The sequence below is a fragment of the Vicugna pacos genome, chromosome 27 (genome assembly GCF_048564905.1).
Source record: "Vicugna pacos chromosome 27, VicPac4, whole genome shotgun sequence".
Lineage (NCBI taxonomy): Eukaryota > Metazoa > Chordata > Mammalia > Artiodactyla > Camelidae > Vicugna > Vicugna pacos.
This window is the reverse complement of record NC_133013.1, coordinates 4,020,629-4,041,973: the sequence shown is the minus strand read 5'-3', so window position 1 is coordinate 4,041,973 and position 21,345 is coordinate 4,020,629. Positions and strand designations below refer to the sequence as shown.

Here is a 21,345-nt window from a genome sequence, read left to right as displayed (position 1 = left end):
CTACTGGACCCACCGTTGAGGCGTGTTTCTGCGTGTTTCCGACCTGTGTCTTGGTGAGGACTGTGGAGGGCACGGTGGTTGTGTGCCGATTCGGGGTCGGGTTCGGGGTCGGTCGGTGGCGGGAGCAGGCTGAGGGATCGGGTTGCCATGCTAGCCTTGGCAGCTCCCTACTGCGCGCACTGCCCCAGTGTTGGTGGCAAGGGCGGAAGCACGGAGCTTGCTGAGGACGCAGCGCTGCCTTGAAGCATGGGGGTTGGCGGGCGGTGTAGACTGGAAGGGAAGTGTATGGGGAGGTTAGGGCTGGAGTGGTTTTGTGTGCTTTCGTAGAACACGCTGTCGTCATTTGGCTCCTGCTGCTGTCCTGGGCTTCCTGAGGCCGGTCGGTATTTCCTGAGGGGCTGCCCATGGATGCCTAGGGAGGAAGGCTCCTCGGGTCCAGGTGGATGGGCGGTGCTAGCAGACCTGTGTAGTGTCGGCTTGCCGGTTGGTCCAAGAGACTCCCGAAAGGTGTCTTCCGGGAACCTGAGAGAGAGGCAGTGCAAGGCTCGGTCCAGATGCCTTACGGCAAGATGCCCTCTTGCCCCTTTGCCTGCAGGTGCATGACCGTGCAACGTGAAAGGGCGCCTTTAGGTGGGAGCCACGTATCTGGCCCAGAGGGCCCCCTTCCCCGTGACATGTGTTGAGATTTAAGCCTGCTGGTGCACGGGCATGGCACACGTTTGCTGAGATCCCGGGTGGGCTGCGGTGGACAGTGACGTGCCGATTTTGCCCCATTCGAGGTTTCCTTTCGCATGGGGAGCTCCTGTCTTTCAGGACTTCCTGTGGTCCTCGTGAACAGGGCATTGAATCTCCGTGAGTCCCATGGTGGGGTTACAGTGCTGAGAAGAGGTCCTCGGTTGAGGGTGGTGGGCTGTGGCTTCATCCAAGGGGACATCCTTTGAGACTGTGTGCCCTGAAGCTCGGTGTTTGCCCTGTGTGCATAATGTCCGAGGACCCCTGTGGGGCGACTGGGCCTTGGTCCGTGAGGACTCATGTTTGGAGCAGGCTGCTCAGCGTTTGGACTTTGCTTTGAAGGTCAGGGCCCCGAATCCTGCCCGATGTGGGTCTCGGCCGTTGGTGGTGACGTGAGTGCCCTGGCATCCGTGGGGTTTGGCCCTGGTTCATGGAGGCTCCCCACCACTTCTCCCCTGGGCGTTTTCACCTGCCCTGCGCAGGCGTTTAGGCACAGCTGCCAGGACGAGGCTTCTGGATTGCAGTGGCACCGAGACACAGGTTGAATAGAGGCTGGATGTGCCCTGGAGCCAGGTTCAGCGCGGTGTGAGCTTTGATGTCAATGCTTTCCTGGTTGACATAGGCAGTGAGTATTGCCTCCAGCTCCCCCTATCCTGTGGAGGCGTTGGGCGGCAGGGTGACTTGGTGGATATCCCATCCACGGCCCCAAATGTGGTGTAGGTGGGTGCGGTTGGCTCTGATCAGAAGGAATGGCTGTTGGAGAGAAGGGGTTCTTGGCCTATTGCAGCGGCTCCTAGAGACCCACGATGCCATGGCCACTCTGGAAGGCAGAGGACCGCGGTCATGTTAAGGATGGGCAGGCCTCCATGGCGCTGAGTGGAAAGCATGCATTTTCAGGCACTGAGATTTTCGGCGGGGCACACAGGACACACAAACACCCAGAGACGCAGCCATGCAGTCCCATGGGCAGTCAGGCCCCACCCCTGCCACACACACACGCGAAACTCACATACGCCAAGGCCCCTACCCTCGTGCGTTCAGACACGCATTCGTTGGTATTGAAGGGATAAAGGGAGGTGGGTAGCAGATAGCGGGCTTCCCCGAGCTAAAGGTTGATTGGCATGGAGCATGCTCTCTGAGAAGTTGTGCCCACGTCTGAAGCGTGCATGTGATTTCTGTCCCCTTGCCAGGTGGGGTTGCCGGGCCAGGCTTGCCGTCAGCCAAGACAAGAAGAGCTTCCCGTTTTCTGGTGACTGGTGGTGGCCGGGAGTCCCCGAAGAAGTGGGTCGGGCCCAGGATGCTGAACCTTCCCGTGGATCGCTCAGGATGACGGTACGCACTCTCGTCCCCCACCCCCAGCGCTGGCATTGGCTTTCGGATGTTCTCGGACTGCCCGAAAGGCGGCCAGAAAGGATTGACCGTTGCTGCTGCTCAGTGGCTTGCTGGCTCTGGATTGCTGGGGTTGCTGGAGGTCTCCGAGCTCACTGGCTCCTCTGTGGAGCCACCCAGCCTGCCACGTTGAGTTGTCCAGCATGCCAGCACGTGCTCGGATCGATGATGACTCCCTCATATGCATTCCTTGGAAAATCTGAACAAAATGAGTGAGAACTCACTACCGTCGTTCTCATCGAAACTGAGGTCCAGCACGTTGCCTCCCCGGGGGCTAGGGCATAGTTAGGAGTGGGGTCCAGCTTGCCCTTGTTCACACTGCTGCAACCACCCCCCACGGAGCCAACATCAGAGAGCTGTCTTAGGGTCAGTCGTGTGCACGCATTAGTTGAGGCATGCTGGGATGAGAGGTCCTTGTTTGAGTGGCCGTTGTGGGATGTGGCAGGGGCCAGCTCCCCTGCTGCTCCTGGAAGTGGGAGTGCAGGATTGGCGTAGGCCCCGTGAGCAGGTGGCACGAGTCGGTTTGTTTGGGGCAGCTTGGCTGTATTTGGGCCGTGGGCCGACTTGATGTATGTGTCAGAGCCAAAGAGAAGAGGTGTGGGTGTTTGGCTACTGGACCCACCGTTGAGGCGTGTTTCTGCGTGTTTCCGACCTGTGTCTTGGTGAGGACTGTGGAGGGCACGGTGGTTGTGTGCCGATGCGGGGTCGGGTTCGGGGTCGGTCGGTGGCGGGAGCAGGCTGAGGGATCGGGTTGCCATGCTAGCCTTGGCAGCTCCCTACTGCGCGCACTGCCCCAGTGTTGGTGGCAAGGGCGGAAGCACGGAGCTTGCTGAGGACGCAGCGCTGCCTTGAAGCATGGGGGTTGGCGGGCGGTGTAGACTGGAAGGGAAGTGTATGGGGAGGTTAGGGCTGGAGTGGTTTTGTGTGCTTTCGTAGAACACGCTGTCGTCATTTGGCTCCTGCTGCTGTCCTGGGCTTCCTGAGGCCGGTCGGTATTTCCTGAGGGGCTGCCCATGGATGCCTAGGGAGGAAGGCTCCTCGGGTCCAGGTGGATGGGCGGTGCTAGCAGACCTGTGTAGTGTCGGCTTGCCGGTTGGTCCAAGAGACTCCCGAAAGGTGTCTTCCGGGAACCTGAGAGAGAGGCAGTGCAAGGCTCGGTCCAGATGCCTTACGGCAAGATGCCCTCTTGCCCCTTTGCCTGCAGGTGCATGACCGTGCAACGTGAAAGGGCGCCTTTAGGTGGGAGCCACGTATCTGGCCCAGAGGGCCCCCTTCCCCGTGACATGTGTTGAGATTTAAGCCTGCTGGTGCACGGGCATGGCACACGTTTGCTGAGATCCCGGGTGGGCTGCGGTGGACAGTGACGTGCCGATTTTGCCCCATTCGAGGTTTCCTTTCGCATGGGGAGCTCCTGTCTTTCAGGACTTCCTGTGGTCCTCGTGAACAGGGCATTGAATCTCCGTGAGTCCCATGGTGGGGTTACAGTGCTGAGAAGAGGTCCTCGGTTGAGGGTGGTGGGCTGTGGCTTCATCCAAGGGGACATCCTTTGAGACTGTGTGCCCTGAAGCTCGGTGTTTGCCCTGTGTGCATAATGTCCGAGGAGCCCTGTGGGGCGACTGGGCCTTGGTCCGTGAGGACTCATGTTTGGAGCAGGCTGCTCAGCGTTTGGACTTTGCTTTGAAGGTCAGGGCCCCGAATCCTGCCCGATGTGGGTCTCGGCCGTTGGTGGTGACGTGAGTGCCCTGGCATCCGTGGGGTTTGGCCCTGGTTCATGGAGGCTCCCCACCACTTCTCCCCTGGGCGTTTTCACCTGCCCTGCGCAGGCGTTTAGGCACAGCTGCCAGGACGAGGCTTCTGGATTGCAGTGGCACCGAGACACAGGTTGAATAGAGGCTGGATGTGCCCTGGAGCCAGGTTCAGCGTGGTGTGAGCTTTGATGTCAATGCTTTCCTGGTTGACATAGGCAGTGAGTATTGCCTCCAGCTCCCCCTATCCTGTGGAGGCGTTGGGCGGCAGGATGACTTGGTGGATATCCCATCCACGGCCCCAAATGTGGTGTAGGTGGGTGCGGTTGGCTCTGATCAGAAGGAATGGCTGTTGGAGAGAAGGGGTTCTTGGCCTATTGCAGCGGCTCCTAGAGACCCACGATGCCATGGCCACTCTGGAAGGCAGAGGACCGCGGTCATGTTAAGGATGGGCAGGCCTCCATGGCGCTGAGTGGAAAGCATGCATTTTCAGGCACTGAGATTTTCGGCGGGGCACACAGGACACACAAACACCCAGAGACGCAGCCATGCAGTCCCATGGGCAGTCAGGCCCCACCCCTGCCACACACACACACGAAAGTCACATGCGCCAAGGCCCCTACCCTCGTGCGTTCAGACACGCATTCGTTGGTATTGAAGGGATAAAGGGAGGTGGGTAGCAGATAGCGGGCTTCCCCGAGCTAAAGGTTGATTGGCATGGAGCATGCTCTCTGAGAAGTTGTGCCCACGTCTGAAGCGTGCATGTGATTTCTGTCCCCTTGCCAGGTGGGGTTGCCGGGCCAGGCTTGCCGTCAGCCAAGACAAGAAGAGCTTCCCGTTTTCTGGTGACTGGTGGTGGCCGGGAGTCCCCGAAGAAGTGGGTCGGGCCCAGGATGCTGAACCTTCCCGTGGATCGCTCAGGATGACGGTACGCACTCTCGTCCCCCACCCCCAGCGCTGGCATTGGCTTTCGGATGTTCTCGGACTGCCCGAAAGGCGGCCAGAAAGGATTGACCGTTGCTGCTGCTCAGTGGCTTGCTGGCTCTGGATTGCTGGGGTTGCTGGAGGTCTCCGAGCTCACTGGCTCCTCTGTGGAGCCACCCAGCCTGCCACGTTGAGTTGTCCAGCATGCCAGCACGTGCTCGGATCGATGATGACTCCCTCATATGCATTCCTTGGAAAATCTGAACAAAATGAGTGAGAACTCACTACCGTCGTTCTCATCGAAACTGAGGTCCAGCACGTTGCCTCCCCGGGGGCTAGGGCATAGTTAGGAGTGGGGTCCAGCTTGCCCTTGTTCACACTGCTGCAACCACCCCCCACGGAGCCAACATCAGAGAGCTGTCTTAGGGTCAGTCGTGTGCACGCATTAGTTGAGGCATGCTGGGATGAGAGGTCCTTGTTTGAGTGGCCGTTGTGGGATGTGGCAGGGGCCAGCTCCCCTGCTGCTCCTGGAAGTGGGAGTGCAGGATTGGCGTAGGCCCCGTGAGCAGGTGGCACGAGTCGGTTTGTTTGGGGCAGCTTGGCTGTATTTAGGCCGTGGGCCGACTTGATGTATGTGTCAGAGCCAAAGAGAAGAGGTGTGGGTGTTTGGCTACTGGACCCACCGTTGAGGCGTGTTTCTGCGTGTTTCCGACCTGTGTCTTGGTGAGGACTGTGGAGGGCACGGTGGTTGTGTGCCGATTCGGGGTCGGGTTCGGGGTCGGTCGGTGGCGGGAGCAGGCTGAGGGATCGGGTTGCCATGCTAGCCTTGGCAGCTCCCTACTGCGCGCACTGCCCCAGTGTTGGTGGCAAGGGCGGAAGCACGGAGCTTGCTGAGGACGCAGCGGTGCCTTGAAGCATGGGGGTTGGCGGGCGGTGTAGACTGGAAGGGAAGTGTATGGGGAGGTTAGGGCTGGAGTGGTTTTGTGTGCTTTCGTAGAACACGCTGTCGTCATTTGGCTCCTGCTGCTGTCCTGGGCTTCCTGAGGCCGGTCGGTATTTCCTGAGGGGCTGCCCATGGATGCCTAGGGAGGAAGGCTCCTCGGGTCCAGGTGGATGGGCGGTGCTAGCAGACCTGTGTAGTGTCGGCTTGCCGGTTGGTCCAAGAGACTCCCGAAAGGTGTCTTCCGGGAACCTGAGAGAGAGGCAGTGCAAGGCTCGGTCCAGATGCCTTACGGCAAGATGCCCTCTTGCCCCTTTGCCTGCAGGTGCATGACCGTGCAACGTGAAAGGGCGCCTTTAGGTGGGAGCCACGTATCTGGCCCAGAGGGCCCCCTTCCCCGTGACATGTGTTGAGATTTAAGCCTGCTGGTGCACGGGCATGGCACACGTTTGCTGAGATCCCGGGTGGGCTGCGGTGGACAGTGACGTGCCGATTTTGCCCCATTCGAGGTTTCCTTTCGCATGGGGAGCTCCTGTCTTTCAGGACTTCCTGTGGTCCTCGTGAACAGGGCATTGAATCTCCGTGAGTCCCATGGTGGGGTTACAGTGCTGAGAAGAGGTCCTCGGTTGAGGGTGGTGGGCTGTGGCTTCATCCAAGGGGACATCCTTTGAGACTGTGTGCCCTGAAGCTCGGTGTTTGCCCTGTGTGCATAATGTCCGAGGAGCCCTGTGGGGCGACTGGGCCTTGGTCCGTGAGGACTCATGTTTGGAGCAGGCTGCTCAGCGTTTGGACTTTGCTTTGAAGGTCAGGGCCCCGAATCCTGCCCGATGTGGGTCTCGGCCGTTGGTGGTGACGTGAGTGCCCTGGCATCCGTGGGGTTTGGCCCTGGTTCATGGAGGCTCCCCACCACTTCTCCCCTGGGCGTTTTCACCTGCCCTGCGCAGGCGTTTAGGCACAGCTGCCAAGACGAGGCTTCTGGATTGCAGTGGCACCGAGACACAGGTTGAATAGAGGCTGGATGTGCCCTGGAGCCAGGTTCAGCGTGGTGTGAGCTTTGATGTCAATGCTTTCCTGGTTGACATAGGCAGTGAGTATTGCCTCCAGCTCCCCCTATCCTGTGGAGGCGTTGGGCGGCAGGGTGACTTGGTGGATATCCCATCCACGGCCCCAAATGTGGTGTAGGTGGGTGCGGTTGGCTCTGATCAGAAGGAATGGCTGTTGGAGAGAAGGGGTTCTTGGCCTATTGCAGCGGCTCCTAGAGACCCACGATGCCATGGCCACTCTGGAAGGCAGAGGACCGCGGTCATGTTAAGGATGGGCAGGCCTCCATGGCGCTGAGTGGAAAGCATGCATTTTCAGGCACTGAGATTTTCGGCGGGGCACACAGGACACACAAACACCCAGAGACGCAGCCATGCAGTCCCATGGGCAGTCAGGCCCCACCCCTGCCACACACACACACGAAACTCACATGCGCCAAGGCCCCTACCCTCGTGCGTTCAGACACGCATTCGTTGGTATTGAAGGGATAAAGGGAGGTGGGTAGCAGATAGCGGGCTTCCCCGAGCTAAAGGTTGATTGGCATGGAGCATGCTCTCTGAGAAGTTGTGCCCACGTCTGAAGCGTGCATGTGATTTCTGTCCCCTTGCCAGGTGGGGTTGCCGGGCCAGGCTTGCCGTCAGCCAAGACAAGAAGAGCTTCCCGTTTTCTGGTGACTGGTGGTGGCCGGGAGTCCCCGAAGAAGTGGGTCGGGCCCAGGATGCTGAACCTTCCCGTGGATCGCTCAGGATGACGGTACGCACTCTCGTCCCCCACCCCCAGCGCTGGCATTGGCTTTCGGATGTTCTCGGACTGCCCGAAAGGCGGCCAGAAAGGATTGACCGTTGCTGCTGCTCAGTGGCTTGCTGGCTCTGGATTGCTGGGGTTGCTGGAGGTCTCCGAGCTCACTGGCTCCTCTGTGGAGCCACCCAGCCTGCCACGTTGAGTTGTCCAGCATGCCAGCACGTGCTCGGATCGATGATGACTCCCTCATATGCATTCCTTGGAAAATCTGAACAAAATGAGTGAGAACTCACTACCGTCGTTCTCATCGAAACTGAGGTCCAGCACGTTGCCTCCCCGGGGGCTAGGGCATAGTTAGGAGTGGGGTCCAGCTTGCCCTTGTTCACACTGCTGCAACCACCCCCCACGGAGCCAACATCAGAGAGCTGTCTTAGGGTCAGTCGTGTGCACGCATTAGTTGAGGCATGCTGGGATGAGAGGTCCTTGTTTGAGTGGCCGTTGTGGGATGTGGCAGGGGCCAGCTCCCCTGCTGCTCCTGGAAGTGGGAGTGCAGGATTGGCGTAGGCCCCGTGAGCAGGTGGCACGAGTCGGTTTGTTTGGGGCAGCTTGGCTGTATTTGGGCCGTGGGCCGACTTGATGTATGTGTCACAGCCAAAGAGAAGAGGTGTGGGTGTTTGGCTACTGGACCCACCGTTGAGGCGTGTTTCTGCGTGTTTCCGACCTGTGTCTTGGTGAGGACTGTGGAGGGCACGGTGGTTGTGTGCCGATTCGGGGTCGGGTTCGGGGTCGGTCGGTGGCGGGAGCAGGCTGAGGGATCGGGTTGCCATGCTAGCCTTGGCAGCTCCCTACTGCGCGCACTGCCCCAGTGTTGGTGGCAAGGGCGGAAGCACGGAGCTTGCTGAGGACGCAGCGGTGCCTTGAAGCATGGGGGTTGGCGGGCGGTGTAGACTGGAAGGGAAGTGTATGGGGAGGTTAGGGCTGGAGTGGTTTTGTGTGCTTTCGTAGAACACGCTGTCGTCATTTGGCTCCTGCTGCTGTCCTGGGCTTCCTGAGGCCGGTCGGTATTTCCTGAGGGGCTGCCCATGGATGCCTAGGGAGGAAGGCTCCTCGGGTCCAGGTGGATGGGCGGTGCTAGCAGACCTGTGTAGTGTCGGCTTGCCGGTTGGTCCAAGAGACTCCCGAAAGGTGTCTTCCGGGAACCTGAGAGAGAGGCGGTGCAAGGCTCGGTCCAGATGCCTTACGGCAAGATGCCCTCTTGCCCCTTTGCCTGCAGGTGCATGACCGTGCAACGTGAAAGGGCGCCTTTAGGTGGGAGCCACGTATCTGGCCCAGAGGGCCCCCTTCCCCGTGACATGTGTTGAGATTTAAGCCTGCTGGTGCACGGGCATGGCACACGTTTGCTGAGATCCCGGGTGGGCTGCGGTGGACAGTGACGTGCCGATTTTGCCCCATTCGAGGTTTCCTTTCGCATGGGGAGCTCCTGTCTTTCAGGACTTCCTGTGGTCCTCGTGAACAGGGCATTGAATCTCCGTGAGTCCCATGGTGGGGTTACAGTGCTGAGAAGAGGTCCTCGGTTGAGGGTGGTGGGCTGTGGCTTCATCCAAGGGGACATCCTTTGAGACTGTGTGCCCTGAAGCTCGGTGTTTGCCCTGTGTGCATAATGTCCGAGGACCCCTGTGGGGCGACTGGGCCTTGGTCCGTGAGGACTCATGTGTGGAGCAGGCTGCTCAGCGTTTGGACTTTGCTTTGAAGGTCAGGGCCCCGAATCCTGCCCGATGTGGGTCTCGGCCGTTGGTGGTGACGTGAGTGCCCTGGCATCCGTGGGGTTTGGCCCTGGTTCATGGAGGCTCCCCACCACTTCTCCCCTGGGCGTTTTCACCTGCCCTGCGCAGGCGTTTAGGCACAGCTGCCAGGACGAGGCTTCTGGATTGCAGTGGCACCGAGACACAGGTTGAATAGAGGCTGGATGTGCCCTGGAGCCAGGTTCAGCGTGGTGTGAGCTTTGATGTCAATGCTTTCCTGGTTGACATAGGCAGTGAGTATTGCCTCCAGCTCCCCCTATCCTGTGGAGGCGTTGGGCGGCAGGGTGACTTGGTGGATATCCCATCCACGGCCCCAAATGTGGTGTAGGTGGGTGCGGTTGGCTCTGATCAGAAGGAATGGCTGTTGGAGAGAAGGGGTTCTTGGCCTATTGCAGCGGCTCCTAGAGACCCACGATGCCATGGCCACTCTGGAAGGCAGAGGACCGCGGTCATGTTAAGGATGGGCAGGCCTCCATGGCGCTGAGTGGAAAGCATGCATTTTCAGGCACTGAGATTTTCGGCGGGGCACACAGGACACACAAACACCCAGAGACGCAGCCATGCAGTCCCATGGGCAGTCAGGCCCCACCCCTGCCACACACACACACGAAAGTCACATGCGCCAAGGCCCCTACCCTCGTGCGTTCAGACACGCATTCGTTGGTATTGAAGGGATAAAGGGAGGTGGGTAGCAGATAGCGGGCTTCCCCGAGCTAAAGGTTGATTGGCATGGAGCATGCTCTCTGAGAAGTTGTGCCCACGTCTGAAGCGTGCATGTGATTTCTGTCCCCTTGCCAGGTGGGGTTGCCGGGCCAGGCTTGCCGTCAGCCAAGACAAGAAGAGCTTCCCGTTTTCTGGTGACTGGTGGTGGCCGGGAGTCCCCGAAGAAGTGGGTCGGGCCCAGGATGCTGAACCTTCCCGTGGATCGCTCAGGATGACGGTACGCACTCTCGTCCCCCACCCCCAGCGCTGGCATTGGCTTTCGGATGTTCTCGGACTGCCCGAAAGGCGGCCAGAAAGGATTGACCGTTGCTGCTGCTCAGTGGCTTGCTGGCTCTGGATTGCTGGGGTTGCTGGAGGTCTCCGAGCTCACTGGCTCCTCTGTGGAGCCACCCAGCCTGCCACGTTGAGTTGTCCAGCATGCCAGCACGTGCTCGGATCGATGATGACTCCCTCATATGCATTCCTTGGAAAATCTGAACAAAATGAGTGAGAACTCACTACCGTCGTTCTCATCGAAACTGAGGTCCAGCACGTTGCCTCCCCGGGGGCTAGGGCATAGTTAGGAGTGGGGTCCAGCTTGCCCTTGTTCACACTGCTGCAACCACCCCCCACGGAGCCAACATCAGAGAGCTGTCTTAGGGTCAGTCGTGTGCACGCATTAGTTGAGGCATGCTGGGATGAGAGGTCCTTGTTTGAGTGGCCGTTGTGGGATGTGGCAGGGGCCAGCTCCCCTGCTGCTCCTGGAAGTGGGAGTGCAGGATTGGCGTAGGCCCCGTGAGCAGGTGGCACGAGTCGGTTTGTTTGGGGCAGCTTGGCTGTATTTGGGCCGTGGGCCGACTTGATGTATGTGTCAGAGCCAAAGAGAAGAGGTGTGGGTGTTTGGCTACTGGACCCACCGTTGAGGCGTGTTTCTGCGTGTTTCCGACCTGTGTCTTGGTGAGGACTGTGGAGGGCACGGTGGTTGTGTGCCGATTCGGGGTCGGGTTCGGGGTCGGTCGGTGGCGGGAGCAGGCTGAGGGATCGGGTTGCCATGCTAGCCTTGGCAGCTCCCTACTGCGCGCACTGCCCCAGTGTTGGTGGCAAGGGCGGAAGCACGGAGCTTGCTGAGGACGCAGCGCTGCCTTGAAGCATGGGGGTTGGCGGGCGGTGTAGACTGGAAGGGAAGTGTATGGGGAGGTTAGGGCTGGAGTGGTTTTGTGTGCTTTCGTAGAACACGCTGTCGTCATTTGGCTCCTGCTGCTGTCCTGGGCTTCCTGAGGCCGGTCGGTATTTCCTGAGGGGCTGCCCATGGATGCCTAGGGAGGAAGGCTCCTCGGGTCCAGGTGGATGGGCGGTGCTAGCAGACCTGTGTAGTGTCGGCTTGCCGGTTGGTCCAAGAGACTCCCGAAAGGTGTCTTCCGGGAACCTGAGAGAGAGGCGGTGCAAGGCTCGGTCCAGATGCCTTACGGCAAGATGCCCTCTTGCCCCTTTGCCTGCAGGTGCATGACCGTGCAACGTGAAAGGGCGCCTTTAGGTGGGAGCCACGTATCTGGCCCAGAGGGCCCCCTTCCCCGTGACATGTGTTGAGATTTAAGCCTGCTGGTGCACGGGCATGGCACACGTTTGCTGAGATCCCGGGTGGGCTGCGGTGGACAGTGACGTGCCGATTTTGCCCCATTCGAGGTTTCCTTTCGCATGGGGAGCTCCTGTCTTTCAGGACTTCCTGTGGTCCTCGTGAACAGGGCATTGAATCTCCGTGAGTCCCATGGTGGGGTTACAGTGCTGAGAAGAGGTCCTCGGTTGAGGGTGGTGGGCTGTGGCTTCATCCAAGGGGACATCCTTTGAGACTGTGTGCCCTGAAGCTCGGTGTTTGCCCTGTGTGCATAATGTCCGAGGAGCCCTGTGGGGCGACTGGGCCTTGGTCCGTGAGGACTCATGTTTGGAGCAGGCTGCTCAGCGTTTGGACTTTGCTTTGAAGGTCAGGGCCCCGAATCCTGCCCGATGTGGGTCTCGGCCGTTGGTGGTGACGTGAGTGCCCTGGCATCCGTGGGGTTTGGCCCTGGTTCATGGAGGCTCCCCACCACTTCTCCCCTGGGCGTTTTCACCTGCCCTGCGCAGGCGTTTAGGCACAGCTGCCAGGACGAGGCTTCTGGATTGCAGTGGCACCGAGACACAGGTTGAATAGAGGCTGGATGTGCCCTGGAGCCAGGTTCAGCGTGGTGTGAGCTTTGATGTCAATGCTTTCCTGGTTGACATAGGCAGTGAGTATTGCCTCCAGCTCCCCCTACCCTGTGGAGGCGTTGGGCGGCAGGGTGACTTGGTGGATATCCCATCCACGGCCCCAAATGTGGTGTAGGTGGGTGCGGTTGGCTCTGATCAGAAGGAATGGCTGTTGGAGAGAAGGGGTTCTTGGCCTATTGCAGCGGCTCCTAGAGACCCACGATGCCATGGCCACTCTGGAAGGCAGAGGACCGCGGTCATGTTAAGGATGGGCAGGCCTCCATGGCGCTGAGTGGAAAGCATGCATTTTCAGGCACTGAGATTTTCGGCGGGGCACACAGGACACACAAACACCCAGAGACGCAGCCATGCAGTCCCATGGGCAGTCAGGCCCCACCCCTGCCACACACACACACGAAAGTCACATGCGCCAAGGCCCCTACCCTCGTGCGTTCAGACACGCATTCGTTGGTATTGAAGGGATAAAGGGAGGTGGGTAGCAGATAGCGGGCTTCCCCGAGCTAAAGGTTGATTGGCATGGAGCATGCTCTCTGAGAAGTTGTGCCCACGTCTGAAGCGTGCATGTGATTTCTGTCCCCTTGCCAGGTGGGGTTGCCGGGCCAGGCTTGCCGTCAGCCAAGACAAGAAGAGCTTCCCGTTTTCTGGTGACTGGTGGTGGCCGGGAGTCCCCGAAGAAGTGGGTCGGGCCCAGGATGCTGAACCTTCCCGTGGATCGCTCAGGATGACGGTACGCACTCTCGTCCCCCACCCCCAGCGCTGGCATTGGCTTTCGGATGTTCTCGGACTGCCCGAAAGGCGGCCAGAAAGGATTGACCGTTGCTGCTGCTCAGTGGCTTGCTGGCTCTGGATTGCTGGGGTTGCTGGAGGTCTCCGAGCTCACTGGCTCCTCTGTGGAGCCACCCAGCCTGCCACGTTGAGTTGTCCAGCATGCCAGCACGTGCTCGGATCGATGATGACTCCCTCATATGCATTCCTTGGAAAATCTGAACAAAATGAGTGAGAACTCACTACCGTCGTTCTCATCGAAACTGAGGTCCAGCACGTTGCCTCCCCGGGGGCTAGGGCATAGTTAGGAGTGGGGTCCAGCTTGCCCTTGTTCACACTGCTGCAACCACCCCCCACGGAGCCAACATCAGAGAGCTGTCTTAGGGTCAGTCGTGTGCACGCATTAGTTGAGGCATGCTGGGATGAGAGGTCCTTGTTTGAGTGGCCGTTGTGGGATGTGGCAGGGGCCAGCTCCCCTGCTGCTCCTGGAAGTGGGAGTGCAGGATTGGCGTAGGCCCCGTGAGCAGGTGGCACGAGTCGGTTTGTTTGGGGCAGCTTGGCTGTATTTGGGCCGTGGGCCGACTTGATGTATGTGTCCGAGCCAAAGAGAAGAGGTGTGGGTGTTTGGCTACTGGACCCACCGTTGAGGCGTGTTTCTGCGTGTTTCCGACCTGTGTCTTGGTGAGGACTGTGGAGGGCACGGTGGTTGTGTGCCGATGCGGGGTCGGGTTCGGGGTCGGTCGGTGGCGGGAGCAGGCTGAGGGATCGGGTTGCCATGCTAGCCTTGGCAGCTCCCTACTGCGCGCACTGCCCCAGTGTTGGTGGCAAGGGCGGAAGCACGGAGCTTGCTGAGGACGCAGCGCTGCCTTGAAGCATGGGGGTTGGCGGGCGGTGTAGACTGGAAGGGAAGTGTATGGGGAGGTTAGGGCTGGAGTGGTTTTGTGTGCTTTCGTAGAACACGCTGTCGTCATTTGGCTCCTGCTGCTGTCCTGGGCTTCCTGAGGCCGGTCGGTATTTCCTGAGGGGCTGCCCATGGATGCCTAGGGAGGAAGGCTCCTCGGGTCCAGGTGGATGGGCGGTGCTAGCAGACCTGTGTAGTGTCGGCTTGCCGGTTGGTCCAAGAGACTCCCGAAAGGTGTCTTCCGGGAACCTGAGAGAGAGGCGGTGCAAGGCTCGGTCCAGATGCCTTACGGCAAGATGCCCTCTTGCCCCTTTGCCTGCAGGTGCATGACCGTGCAACGTGAAAGGGCGCCTTTAGGTGGGAGCCACGTATCTGGCCCAGAGGGCCCCCTTCCCCGTGACATGTGTTGAGATTTAAGCCTGCTGGTGCACGGGCATGGCACACGTTTGCTGAGATCCCGGGTGGGCTGCGGTGGACAGTGACGTGCCGATTTTGCCCCATTCGAGGTTTCCTTTCGCATGGGGAGCTCCTGTTTTTCAGGACTTCCTGTGGTCCTCGTGAACAGGGCATTGAATCTCCGTGAGTCCCATGGTGGGGTTACAGTGCTGAGAAGAGGTCCTCGGTTGAGGGTGGTGGGCTGTGGCTTCATCCAAGGGGACATCCTTTGAGACTGTGTGCCCTGAAGCTCGGTGTTTGCCCTGTGTGCATAATGTCCGAGGAGCCCTGTGGGGCGACTGGGCCTTGGTCCGTGAGGACTCATGTTTGGAGCAGGCTGCTCAGCGTTTGGACTTTGCTTTGAAGGTCAGGGCCCCGAATCCTGCCCGATGTGGGTCTCGGCCGTTGGTGGTGACGTGAGTGCCCTGGCATCCGTGGGGTTTGGCCCTGGTTCATGGAGGCTCCCCACCACTTCTCCCCTGGGTGTTTTCACCTGCCCTGCGCAGGCGTTTAGGCACAGCTGCCAGGACGAGGCTTCTGGATTGCAGTGGCACCGAGACACAGGTTGAATAGAGGCTGGATGTGCCCTGGAGCCAGGTTCAGCGTGGTGTGAGCTTTGATGTCAATGCTTTCCTGGTTGACATAGGCAGTGAGTATTGCCTCCAGCTCCCCCTATCCTGTGGAGGCGTTGGGCGGCAGGGTGACTTGGTGGATATCCCATCCACGGCCCCAAATGTGGTGTAGGTGGGTGCGGTTGGCTCTGATCAGAAGGAATGGCTGTTGGAGAGAAGGGGTTCTTGGCCTATTGCAGCGGCTCCTAGAGACCCACGATGCCATGGCCACTCTGGAAGGCAGAGGACCGCGGTCATGTTAAGGATGGGCAGGCCTCCATGGCGCTGAGTGGAAAGCATGCATTTTCAGGCACTGAGATTTTCGGCGGGGCACACAGGACACACAAACACCCAGAGACGCAGCCATGCAGTCCCATGGGCAGTCAGGCCCCACCCCTGCCACACACACACACGAAACTCACATACGCCAAGGCCCCTACCCTCGTGCGTTCAGACACGCATTCGTTGGTATTGAAGGGATAAAGGGAGGTGGGTAGCAGATAGCGGGCTTCCCCGAGCTAAAGGTTGATTGGCATGGAGCATGCTCTCTGAGAAGTTGTGCCCACGTCTGAAGCGTGCATGTGATTTCTGTCCCCTTGCCAGGTGGGGTTGCCGGGCCAGGCTTGCCGTCAGCCAAGACAAGAAGAGCTTCCCGTTTTCTGGTGACTGGTGGTGGCCGGGAGTCCCCGAAGAAGTGGGTCGGGCCCAGGATGCTGAACCTTCCCGTGGATCGCTCAGGATGACGGTACGCACTCTCGTCCCCCACCCCCAGCGCTGGCATTGGCTTTCGGATGTTCTCGGACTGCCCGAAAGGCGGCCAGAAAGGATTGACCGTTGCTGCTGCTCAGTGGCTTGCTGGCTCTGGATTGCTGGGGTTGCTGGAGGTCTCCGAGCTCACTGGCTCCTCTGTGGAGCCACCCAGCCTGCCACGTTGAGTTGTCCAGCATGCCAGCACGTGCTCGGATCGATGATGACTCCCTCATATGCATTCCTTGGAAAATCTGAACAAAATGAGTGAGAACTCACTACCGTCGTTCTCATCGAAACTGAGGTCCAGCACGTTGCCTCCCCGGGGGCTAGGGCATAGTTAGGAGTGGGGTCCAGCTTGCCCTTGTTCACACTGCTGCAACCACCCCCCACGGAGCCAACATCAGAGAGCTGTCTTAGGGTCAGTCGTGTGCACGCATTAGTTGAGGCATGCTGGGATGAGAGGTCCTTGTTTGAGTGGCCGTTGTGGGATGTGGCAGGGGCCAGCTCCCCTGCTGCTCCTGGAAGTGGGAGTGCAGGATTGGCGTAGGCCCCATGAGCAGGTGGCACGAGTCGGTTTGTTTGGGGCAGCTTGGCTGTATTTGGGCCGTGGGCCGACTTGATGTATGTGTCAGAGCCAAAGAGAAGAGGTGTGGGTGTTTGGCTACTGGACCCACCGTTGAGGCGTGTTTCTGCGTGTTTCCGACCTGTGTCTTGGTGAGGACTGTGGAGGGCACGGTGGTTGTGTGCCGATTCGGGGTCGGGTTCGGGGTCGGTCGGTGGTGGGAGCAGGCTGAGGGATCGGGTTGCCATGCTAGCCTTGGCAGCTCCCTACTGCGCGCACTGCCCCAGTGTTGGTGGCAAGGGCGGAAGCACGGAGCTTGCTGAGGACGCAGCGCTGCCTTGAAGCATGGGGGTTGGCGGGCGGTGTAGACTGGAAGGGAAGTGTATGGGGAGGTTAGGGCTGGAGTGGTTTTGTGTGCTTTCATAGAACACGCTGTCGTCATTTGGCTCCTGCTGCTGTCCTGGGCTTCCTGAGGCCGGTCGGTATTTCCTGAGGGGCTGCCCGTGGATGCCTAGGGAGGAAGGCTCCTCGGGTCCAGGTGGATGGGCGGTGCTAGCAGACCTGTGTAGTGTCGGCTTGCCGGTTGGTCCAAGAGACTCCCGAAAGGTGTCTTCCGGGAACCTGAGAGAGAGGCAGTGCAAGGCTCGGTCCAGATGCCTTACGGCAAGATGCCCTCTTGCCCCTTTGCCTGCAGGTGCATGACCGTGCAACGTGAAAGGGCGCCTTTAGGTGGGAGCCACGTATCTGGCCCAGAGGGCCCCCTTCCCCGTGACATGTGTTGAGATTTAAGCCTGCTGGTGCACGGGCATGGCACACGTTTGCTGAGATCCCGGGTGGGCTGCGGTGGACAGTGACGTGCCGATTTTGCCCCATTCGAGGTTTCCTTTCGCATGGGGAGCTCCTGTCTTTCAGGACTTCCTGTGGTCCTCGTGAACAGGGCATTGAATCTCCGTGAGTCCCATGGTGGGGTTACAGTGCTGAGAAGAGGTCCTCGGTTGAGGGTGGTGGGCTGTGGCTTCATCCAAGGGGACATCCTTTGAGACTGTGTGCCCTGAAGCTCGGTGTTTGCCCTGTGTGCATAATGTCCGAGGAGCCCTGTGGGGCGACTGGGCCTTGGTCCGTGAGGACTCATGTTTGGAGCAGGCTGCTCAGCGTTTGGACTTTGCTTTGAAGGTCAGGGCCCCGAATCCTGCCCGATGTGGGTCTCGGCCGTTGGTGGTGACGTGAGTGCCCTGGCATCCGTGGGGTTTGGCCCTGGTTCATGGAGGCTCCCCACCACTTCTCCTCTGGGCGTTTTCCCCTGCCCTGCCCAGGCGTTTAGGCACAGCTGCCAGGACGAGGCTTCTGGATTGCAGTGGCACCGAGACACAGGTTGAATAGAGGCTGGATGTGCCCTGGAGCCAGGTTCAGCGTGGTGTGAGCTTTGATGTCAATGCTTTCCTGGTTGACATAGGCAGTGAGTATTGCCTCCAGCTCCCCCTATCCTGTGGAGGCGTTGGGCGGCAGGGTGACTTGGTGGATATCCCATCCACGGCCCCAAATGTGGTGTAGGTGGGTGCGGTTGGCTCTGATCAGAAGGAATGGCTGTTGGAGAGAAGGGGTTCTTGGCCTATTGCAGCGGCTCCTAGAGACCCACGATGCCATGGCCACTCTGGAAGGCAGAGGACCGCGGTCATGTTAAGGATGGGCAGGCCTCCATGGCGCTGAGTGGAAAGCATGCATTTTCAGGCACTGAGATTTTCGGCGGGGCACACAGGACACACAAACACCCAGAGACGCAGCCATGCAGTCCCATGGGCAGTCAGGCCCCACCCCTGCCACACACACAGACGAAACTCACATACGCCAAGGCCCCTACCCTCGTGCGTTCAGACACGCATTCGTTGGTATTGAAGGGATAAAGGGAGGTGGGTAGCAGATAGCGGGCTTCCCCGAGCTAAAGGTTGATTGGCATGGAGCATGCTCTCTGAGAAGTTGTGCCCACGTCTGAAGCGTGCATGTGATTTCTGTCCCCTTGCCAGGTGGGGTTGCCGGGCCAGGCTTGCCGTCAGCCAAGACAAGAAGAGCTTCCCGTTTTCTGGTGACTGGTGGTGGCCGGGAGTCCCCGAAGAAGTGGGTCGGGCCCAGGATGCTGAACCTTCCCGTGGATCGCTCAGGATGACGGTACGCACTCTCGTCCCCCACCCCCAGCGCTGGCATTGGCTTTCGGATGTTCTCGGACTGCCCGAAAGGCGGCCAGAAAGGATTGACCGTTGCTGCTGCTCAGTGGCTTGCTGGCTCTGGATTGCTGGGGTTGCTGGAGGTCTCCGAGCTCACTGGCTCCTCTGTGGAGCCACCCAGCCTGCCACGTTGAGTTGTCCAGCATGCCAGCACGTGCTCGGATCGATGATGACTCCCTCATATGCATTCCTTGGAAAATCTGAACAAAATGAGTGAGAACTCACTACCGTCGTTCTCATCGAAACTGAGGTCCAGCACGTTGCCTCCCCGGGGGCTAGGGCATAGTTAGGAGTGGGGTCCAGCTTGCCCTTGTTCACACTGCTGCAACCACCCCCCACGGAGCCAACATCAGAGAGCTGTCTTAGGGTCAGTCGTGTGCACGCATTAGTTGAGGCATGCTGGGATGAGAGGTCCTTGTTTGAGTGGCCGTTGTGGGATGTGGCAGGGGCCAGCTCCCCTGCTGCTCCTGGAAGTGGGAGTGCAGGATTGGCGTAGGCCCCGTGAGCAGGTGGCACGAGTCGGTTTGTTTGGGGCAGCTTGGCTGTATTTGGGCCGTGGGCCGACTTGATGTATGTGTCAGAGCCAAAGAGAAGAGGTGTGGGTGTTTGGCTACTGGACCCACCGTTGAGGCGTGTTTCTGCGTGTTTCCGACCTGTGTCTTGGTGAGGACTGTGGAGGGCACGGTGGTTGTGTGCCGATTCGGGGTCGGGTTCGGGGTCGGTCCGTGGCGGGAGCAGGCTGAGGGATCGGGTTGCCATGCTAGCCTTGGCAGCTCCCTACTGCGCGCACTGCCCCAGTGTTGGTGGCAAGGGCGGAAGCACGGAGCTTGCTGAGGACGCAGCGCTGCCTTGAAGCATGGGGGTTGGCGGGCGGTGTAGACTGGAAGGGAAGTGTATGGGGAGGTTAGGGCTGGAGTGGTTTTGTGTGCTTTCGTAGAACACGCTGTGGTCATTTGGCTCCTGCTGCTGTCCTGGGCTTCCTGAGGCTGGTCGGTATTTCCTGAGGGGCTGCCCATGGATGCCTAGGGAGGAAGGCTCCTCGGGTCCAGGTGGATGGGCGGTGCTAGCAGACCTGTGTAGTGTCGGCTTGCCGGTTGGTCCAAGAGACTCCCGAAAGGTGTCTTCCGGGAACCTGAGAGAGAGGCAGTGCAAGGCTCGGTCCAGATGCCTTACGGCAAGATGCCCTCTTGCCCCTTTGCCTGCAGGTGCATGACCGTGCAACGTGAAAGGGCGCCTTTAGGTGGGAGCCACGTATCTGGCCCAGAGGGCCCCCTTCCCCGTGACATGTGTTGAGATTTAAGCCTGCTGGTGCACGGGCATGGCACACGTTTGCTGAGATCCCGGGTGGGCTGCGGTGGACAGTGACGTGCCGATTTTGCCCCATTCGAGGTTTCCTTTCGCATGGGGAGCTCCTGTCTTTCAGGACTTCCTGTGGTCCTCGTGAACAGGGCATTGAATCTCCGTGAGTCCCATGGTGGGGTTACAGTGCTGAGAAGAGGTCCTCGGTTGAGGGTGGTGGGCTGTGGCTTCATCCAAGGGGACATCCTTTGAGACTGTGTGCCCTGAAGCTCGGTGTTTGCCCTGTGTGCATAATGTCCGAGGAGCCCTGTGGGGCGACTGGGCCTTGGTCCGTGAGGACTCATGTTTGGAGCAGGCTGCTCAGCATTTGGACTTTGCTTTGAATGTCAGGGCCCCGAATCCTGCCCGATGTGGGTCTCGGCCGTTGGTGGTGACGTGAGTGCCCTGGCATCCGTGGGGTTTGGCCCTGGTTCATGGAGGCTCCCCACCACTTCTCCCCTGGGCGTTTTCACCTGCCCTGCGCAGGCGTTTAGGCACAGCTGCCAGGACGAGGCTTCTGGATTGCAGTGGCACCGAGACACAGGTTGAATAGAGGCTGGATGTGCCCTGGAGCCAGGTTCAGCGTGGTGTGAGCTTTGATGTCAATGCTTTCCTGGTTGACATAGGCAGTGAGTATTGCCTCCAGCTCCCCCTATCCTGTGGAGGCGTTGGGCGGCAGGGTGACTTGGTGGATATCCCATCCACGGCCCCAAATGTGGTGTAGGTGGGTGCGGTTGGCTCTGATCAGAAGGAATGGCTGTTGGAGAGAAGGGGTTCTTGGCCTATTGCAGCGGCTCCTAGAGACCCACGATGCCATGGCCACTCTGGAAGGCAGAGGACCGCGGTCATGTTAAGGATGGGCAGGCCTCCATGGTGCTGAGTGGAAAGCATGCATTTTCAGGCACTGAGATTTTCGGCGGGGCACACAGGACACACAAACACCCAGAGACGCAGCCATGCAGTCCCATGGGCAGTCAGGCCCCACCCCTGCCACACACACACACGAAACTCACATACGCCAAGGCCCCTACCCTCGTGCGTTCAGACACGCATTCGTTGGTATTGAAGGGATAAAGGGAGGTGGGTAGCAGATAGCGGGCTTCCCCGAGCTAAAGGTTGATTGGCATGGAGCATGCTCTCTGAGAAGTTGTGCCCACGTCTGAAGCGTGCATGTGATTTCTGTCCCCTTGCCAGGTGGGGTTGCCGGGCCAGGCTTGCCGTCAGCCAAGACAAGAAGAGCTTCCCGTTTTCTGGTGACTGGTGGTGGCCGGGAGTCCCCGAAGAAGTGGGTCGGGCCCAGGATGCTGAACCTTCCCGTGGATCGCTCAGGATGACGGTACGCACTCTCGTCCCCCACCCCCAGCGCTGGCATTGGCTTTCGGATGTTCTCGGACTGCCCGAAAGGCGGCCAGAAAGGATTGACCGTTGCTGCTGCTCAGTGGCTTGCTGGCTCTGGATTGCTGGGGTTGCTGGAGGTCTCCGAGCTCACTGGCTCCTCTGTGGAGCC

At 59.6% G+C, this 21,345-nt stretch overlaps 1 long non-coding RNA gene and 7 other non-coding genes across 8 annotated transcripts; all 8 read left to right on the top strand.

The window, feature by feature from the left end:
* The first annotated feature begins 1,935 nt into the window (after positions 1-1,935).
* Positions 1,936-21,162, top strand: LOC140689674 (uncharacterized). The gene is made up of 8 exons (XR_012064702.1): positions 1,936-2,064; positions 4,653-4,794; positions 7,383-7,524; positions 10,113-10,254; positions 12,843-12,984; positions 15,573-15,714; positions 18,303-18,444; positions 21,033-21,162. It is a non-coding gene; the product is annotated as an uncharacterized lncRNA (long non-coding RNA).
* On the top strand, positions 2,281-2,374 carry LOC140689905 (small nucleolar RNA SNORD116). The gene has a single exon (XR_012065052.1). It is a non-coding gene; the product is annotated as a small nucleolar RNA SNORD116 (small nucleolar RNA).
* LOC140689904 (small nucleolar RNA SNORD116) lies at positions 5,011-5,104 on the top strand. Its single transcript, XR_012065051.1, has one exon. It is a non-coding gene; the product is annotated as a small nucleolar RNA SNORD116 (small nucleolar RNA).
* Positions 7,741-7,834, top strand: LOC140689903 (small nucleolar RNA SNORD116). Its single transcript, XR_012065050.1, has one exon. It is a non-coding gene; the product is annotated as a small nucleolar RNA SNORD116 (small nucleolar RNA).
* On the top strand, positions 10,471-10,564 carry LOC140689902 (small nucleolar RNA SNORD116). The gene has a single exon (XR_012065049.1). It is a non-coding gene; the product is annotated as a small nucleolar RNA SNORD116 (small nucleolar RNA).
* LOC140689901 (small nucleolar RNA SNORD116) lies at positions 13,201-13,294 on the top strand. Its single transcript, XR_012065048.1, has one exon. It is a non-coding gene; the product is annotated as a small nucleolar RNA SNORD116 (small nucleolar RNA).
* On the top strand, positions 15,931-16,024 carry LOC140689900 (small nucleolar RNA SNORD116). Its single transcript, XR_012065047.1, has one exon. It is a non-coding gene; the product is annotated as a small nucleolar RNA SNORD116 (small nucleolar RNA).
* Positions 18,661-18,754, top strand: LOC140689899 (small nucleolar RNA SNORD116). The gene has a single exon (XR_012065046.1). It is a non-coding gene; the product is annotated as a small nucleolar RNA SNORD116 (small nucleolar RNA).
* Positions 21,163-21,345: the final 183 nt, after the last annotated feature.